We start from the raw sequence: 6,804 nt of genomic DNA, 5'->3' as shown, positions 1-6,804 counted from the left end.
AGAAGCAGACTCCCCACTGAGCAGGGGGAGCCCCATGTGGGACTCGATCCCAGGATCCTGAGGTCATGACCTGAGCTGAAGGCAGTCGCTTAACCAATTGAGCCACCCAGGTGCCCCTCCAAGATTTTATTTTTAAGTAATCTCTACATCCAATGTGAGGCTCAAACTCAAAACCCTGAGATCACGAGTCATGTGCTCCACCAACTCAGCCAGTCAGGCACCCCATGCTCTTATGTTTTAAATTCACCAGATAGGGCGCCTGGGTGGCTCAGTTGGTTGGGCGACTGCCTTCGGCTCAGGTCATGATCCTGGAGAACGGGGATCGAGTCCTGCATCGGGCTCCCTGCTCAGCGGGGAGTCTGCTTCTCCCTCTGACTCTCCCCCCTCTCATGTGCTCTCTCTCTCTCTCTCTCTCTCTCATTCTCACTCTCTCAAATAAATAAATAAGTAAAATCTTTAAAAAAAAATAAAAAATAAATTCACCAGATAAAGAGTAAACCCACAAAACCCCCACCCTTGATCCTAATAAAGGCAGAACCCCAGGTACCCCCACACACACTCCGTCTCTCTTCTTCCTCCCTCTCCCCTAGACCTTGTTGTGTGGCCCTCAGGCATATTGTGTACCCTCCAGAACTTGTGGGTAATGAACTTTGGGTTTTTTCCAAAGTCCCCTAATGGTTGGTGCTGAGATGGGTCTTGCAATCCTAAGAACCACAAGGGTTGGTCCAGCACAACATTGGCTCTGGTCAGGGAAATACCTGTGGGGGCTTGCCACAAGTGGTACGTGAATGTCAGGTGAGTGCCCCCAGGCATTCCTAGCTGATAGCATCACTATCAATAGGCTAAGACTGACACAAAACAGATGTGGCAAAACCAGAACCTTAATACATTGCTCCTGGGAATGTAAAATGGTGCAGCCAGTTTGGAAAACATTCGGCAGTTTCTCAAAAAGTTAAACAAAAAATTACTGTAGGAACCAAAAATTCCACTTCTTGGTAACTACGTAAGAGAAATGAAAACATTCGTCCACACAAAGCATGCATGCAAATGTTTATAGCGGCATTACTGACTAGAGCCAGAGTGCTCAAAAACAACCCACCTGTCCATCAACTGGTGAATGGACAAACAAAATGTGGTATACCTAAACAATGGATAAATTCAGCAGTAAAAAGGAACAAAGTATGCCACATGCCATGGCTGAACCTCAAAAACATTATGTTAAGTGAACGAAGCCAGGCACAGACCACATATTATATGATTCCACTTATATGAAAAGTCTAGAAAAGACAAATGGGTAGAAACAGAGTGTAGAAGAGTAGTTACTGGGGGCTGGGAGGAATAATGAGGATGCACTCTTAATGAACCTAAAAGGATCTTATTAAGGTGATGAAAATGTTCTAAAATTGATTTATGGTGATGTCTGTACCACTCGATAAATTTACAAAAAATTATTAAACACTTGAATAGGGTCAATTTTATGATATGTAACATAGACCTTAATAAAGCTATTTTAAAATACACATTAGGAAACAAGCACAAACTGCAATGAACAGAATTCGACCCACAAACATCTCAAAACAGGGATCACTGGACACAATGTAAATGAATCCATAATATGTTTTAAAAAATAAAAATGGCAATTAAAATCATGAGTAAAGAGCAAAGGCTACCAAAATTGACTAGGCAGACTTGAAAAGAACCAAAATAGAGCTTCTAAAAATGAAGAATATAAAATTTGAAATGAAATACCTAGGGGAAAAAATTACACAACAGAGCAGACATGGCTGAGGGGGGCCCATCATGAATTACAAGAGTAATCTGAAGTAATTATCCAGAATGTAGCATCAGTGGAAAATATGAAAGGTTTAGACACATGGAGAACAAAGTTAGAACGGAAGATCCAACAGAGTTTGAGAAGGAGATAATATAGAGAAAAGAGGAAAGGCAATATTTAAAAGAGTTAACAGCTGAGAATTCTTCAGAATTGATGAAGGATACAAATCTCTAGAATCAGAAAGCCCAAGGAATCTCAAACAGAAAAGTAAAAAGAAACCTACACTTAGCATCATAGTTGTACTACAGAATATCAAAGCCGAAGAAAAGAGCTAAGAAGAAATACATTCTCTGCAAATGAAAGAAAATTGGCTCAATAGAAAAAGCCTGGAAGGCAGTGGTATAATATATCCACAGACCTGAAAGTTTAAGGAAAAAACAACAATAAATTGCTGTCAACCTAGAAATTGCACATCTAGTGAAATTTTCTTTCAACAAGAGTAAAATAAAACATTTTGAGAGAAAGAGAGATCACAAAAGAGAAATTTACCTCCAACAAACCCTGTCTAAAAGAATTTCTAAACATTAAATGAAGAAAAATGAAAAATAGGAGATGAAAAAAGGAGTCATAAGAAAGTAGTTGGCTGAATAAAGTAGTAATAATAATGTCTAATAGGTGGGTAGCTTAGCAAGGATTCCTCAGAAGGCTGAGTCTGAAATAGAAGTTTAAGTGCAAGGATTTTATTGGTCTGTGTGTGATCCCAAGGAACAAGAGTGAGGGATGGAGGAATGATGGAGGGCAGGAGCGCTCATTCAAGGATACATGATTAATTTGGCCACTGCTACAAAGGTCTGGTTGCCCCATCCCTCAGGCTCATTTGAGAAACCATATGAAGTACATATCAAGACTACTTATCCTGGGGGATGTTCCCAGGGAGAGTAAGTGGGATGAGTGTATCCATTGATTCTCTTCTTTCCCTTGGTCAAAGACTCACCTCAAGGTGTGTTAACTCCTTTTATTTTCTAGGTGCACCATGGTTTCCCAATGCTCTTCTATGCGTTGACATCAACATAGATGCCTCAGGATAGAAGGCAGGAGATGCACAGGGCAAGTCTGAGGCTAGGCATTATCAGATTCTATCTGTGTAGACCTGGTGAGTGCCCACAGAGATGTTCACCACAGAGCTGGCTATATAAAGAGAGGTAAGGCTGAGAGGATCTGTAATGAGGCATAGAGGTGTCCAATACAGTGAAGTTAAAAAAAAAAAAAAAGGTAGAGCCAGAAGGTTAAGAAAAATAACATTTAAGGTTTCCTGGGTGACTCGGTTAAGCCTTTGGCTCAGGTCATGTTCCCGGGGTCCTGGGATTGAGCCCTGCATCAGGCTCCTTTCTCAGTGGGGAGTCTGCTTCTCCCTCTGCCCACCCCCTGCTCTCTCTCTCAAATAAATAAGTAAATCAATAAAATCTTTTTTTAAAAAAAGGAATACAACATATTTTAATTAGTAATTAGAGTAATTAGAATTAAAACATTATAAAGTTTGCATATTAAAATTTTTTTAAATAATTTTTATGGGGGGTGTGCCTGGGTGGCTCAGTCAGTTAAGTGCCTGAATCTTGATTTCAGCTCAGGGTTATGAGATCGAGCCCTATGTAGGGCTCCATGCTCAGCGGGGAGTCTGCTGAAGATTCCCTCTCTCCCTCTCCCTCTCCCTCTGTGCTCTCTCTCTCTCTCAAATAAATAAATACATTTAAAAAAATAATAATTTGTATCGGGGGTGCCTGGGTGGCTCAGTCAGTTAAGCAACTGACTCTTGATTTTGGCTCAGGTCATGACCTCAGGGTCGTGAGATTGAGCCTTGCATGGAGCCTACTTAAGACACTCTCTCTGGGGCTCCTGGGTGGCTCAGCTGGTTAAGCACCTGCCTTTGGCTCAGGTCATGAGCCCAGGCTCCTGGGATTGAGCCCTGCATCAGGCTCCTTTCTCAGCGGGGAGCCTGCTTCTCCCTCTCCCTCTGCCTGCTGCTCCCCCTGCTCATGCTCTCTCTCAGTCAAATAAATAAATAAAATCTTAAAAAAAGAAAAAAAAAGATTCTCTCTCTTCCTTCTGCCCCCCTCCCACCCTCGCTCATGCTCTTTCCCTCTCTCTAAAAAGATACAATAATAATTTTTGTTGAAGTATAATTAACATACAATTTAAATTTTTAATTAAAAACTAAGGTATAATTGAAATAAAACTTTATATTAGTTTCAGGTGTACAACGTAATGATTTGATATTTGTATACACGGTGAAATGATCACACAATATGTCTAGTTATGTCACCTTACATAGTGACAAAAAACAATTTCTTTTTCTTGTGATGAGAACTTAAATTTACTCTCTCAGCAACTTTCAAATACGCAATACAGTACTATTAACTATAATCAGCATGTTGTACATTACATCCTACGACTTATTTATTTGATAATTGGAAGCTTGTACATTTTGATGCCCTTCAACCATTTCTCCCAACCACCACCACCTTCCCCGCCTCTGGCAATCACCAGTCTGTTCTCTATATCTATGAGCCCTTTTTTTTTTTTTTTTAAGATTTTATTTATTTAGGGACGCCTGGGTGGCTCAGTCATTAAGCGTCTGCCTTCAGCTCAGGTCAGAATCTCAGGGTCCTGGGATCAAGTCCCACATCGGGCTCCCCGCTCAGCGGGAAGCCTGCTTCTCCCTCTCCCACTCCCCCTGTTTGTGTTCCCTCTCTCGCTGTGTTTCTCTCTGTCAAATAAATTAATAAATCCTTAAAAAAAAGAAAGATTTTATTTATTCATTTGAGAGAGAGAGAGACTGAACACAAGCAGGGGTAGCGGCAGGCAGAGGGAGAAGCAGCCTCCTTGCTGAGCAGGGAACCCGACGTGGGGCTCGATCCCAGGACCCTGGTATCATGACCTGAACCACGTCCTGAAGGCAGACACTTAACCAACTGAGTCACCCAGGTGCCCCTTGTTTGTTTTTTAGATTACACATGTAAGTGAGATCATATGGTATTTGTCTTTCTCTGTCTGACTTATTTCAGACTTAGCATAATACCCTCCAGTTGCAACCATGTTGTCACAAAAGGCAGGACTTCCTTCTTTTTTATGGCTGAATAATATATATGTATGTATATGGAATTGCTGGACCATATGGATCATATGGTAGTCCTATTTTAAGAAACATTTAAAGAAATAAAATGCATATATTTCCAGTCAGTATGAGGAAAAATGAGAAAAAACTCAATCAATCCAAACAAAAAGTCAAGAAAGAAAAACAATAAATCACAGAAAAATCTGGACAAAGAGAAAGCACAAATTAAGTGGTAGAAATAAATCGAACAGTATTAGTAATTATGATAAATATAAATGGACCAAACTTTCCAAGTAAAAGGCGAGAATTATCAGGCTAGATTTAAAAAACAAAATCCAATGATATGACATTTAATTAGATAGAGATAGATGTAAAACATAATAATAGAGAAAGGTTGAAAGTCAAATGCTAAAAAAAGAAAAGAAAAAAGAAGCTCATGCTGCTATATCAATTTCTGACAAAATAACTTTAAAGTAAAAGTATTATTAGGGAAAAAGTGGGTCAACTAATAGTGATGGAGGATTCAGAGTTCGGGACTGGCTGGGATTGCAAAAGGATCAATATGCCTTTGGCTAGAGATTTACTACACCCATCCTTGGAAGAGGAAAAGAAAAAACACAAAAAGAAACAGCTAGTTCAGAGCCCAAATTCCTATTTTATGGATGTAAAATGTCCAGGTTGCTACAAGATTACCACGGTTTTCAGCCATGCTCAGATGGTGGTTCTTTGTGTAGGCTGTTCAACAGTGTTGTGCCAGCCAACAGGAGAAAAGGCCAGACTCACAGAGGGGTGTTCATTTAGAAGAAAGCAACGCTAATGATCCACACGACCTCTTGAATTTGTGTTATATCACAGAAAGCCTTATCAGTTTAGTAATTCCAGTTAATCTACCAAGATAATGCAATTATGTTTAATTTTGTATGGTTTACAACAGTGATCTATTTTGATGTCAGTTTTTCAATAAAGTTTTGATTATGGGCAAAAAAAAATGATGGAGGATTCAAGAAGTTTTAACCATTCTAAAGTTATATGCATCTAATAACATAGCATCGAGATATGTAAAACAAAAAATGATGCATACAAAGAGAAATAGAAAAATCCACCGACAAACTAGAAGTTGACAACATACATCTCCCAGTAATTGATTGATCAAGCAAACCAAAAAAATCAGTAAGGTTAGGGAAGATTTGAATAACACAGACCACAGGCTTTATTGGTTTTGTTTATGTGCTTGTTGTTTAACAAATATTCATATAGAGTTTATTATGTAGCATGTGCTCTTCTAAAAGAATTTTTGTCAAGAACTCGAAAGAAAAGTGTTCTGATCTGAATACCTTCCAGAGTCAAGGTGCTGTCATTGACACTTCAGCTAAATTCAGGGACAAATTTCATAGCACTTTTTCTAACAGGACAACTCCTATCATGAAGAGAACTCCCCGCAGAACGCACATGAATAACAAGCTAGTCATCTCCAAGTAATGAAGGACAGCCTCGTTTTGAAGAGATCTCTGCAGTTGTCTAAGAGCTATGTGATCTACGGGTGCTGTTCTTTTTTTTTTTTTTTAAGATTTTATTTATTTATTTGACAGAGAGAGAGATAGCAAGAGCAGGAACACAAGCCGGGGGAGTGGGAGAGGGAGAAGCAGGCTTCCCACGGAGCAGGGAGCCCGATGCGGGGCTCGATTCTGGGACCCTAGGACCATGAGCTGAGCAGAAGGCAGATGCTTAACGACTGAGCCACCCAGGCGCCCCTACTGGTGTTGTTCTTATGGTCTCTCATTACTCACCATTAAGTGCAAATCACCATGATTTGGGGAAGCAGACAAGTTAACGCTTGGCTTCCATGTACCAAAGGTGTTCACGGTGCTCCTGGGGAAAAAAAAAAAAAGAGCAGAATTACAACTGCTGGATCCCCCAA

At 40.0% G+C, this 6,804-nt stretch overlaps 1 pseudogene; it reads left to right on the top strand.

Annotated features, from left to right (window-relative positions):
• Window positions 1–5,448: 5,448 nt before the first annotated feature.
• Window positions 5,449–5,703, top strand: LOC114217505 (small ribosomal subunit protein eS27-like pseudogene; annotated as a pseudogene).
• The last annotated feature ends 1,101 nt before the right edge of the window (window positions 5,704–6,804 follow it).

This window comes from Eumetopias jubatus, unplaced genomic scaffold (genome assembly GCF_037043125.1).
Source record: "Eumetopias jubatus isolate StellerSeaLion01/CBP00866 unplaced genomic scaffold, mEumJub1_p1.0 scaffold_2, whole genome shotgun sequence".
NCBI classification, from domain to species: domain Eukaryota; kingdom Metazoa; phylum Chordata; class Mammalia; order Carnivora; family Otariidae; genus Eumetopias; species Eumetopias jubatus.
Note: the sequence above shows the minus strand (reverse complement) of the source record. Positions and strands in the feature narration are given on the sequence as shown.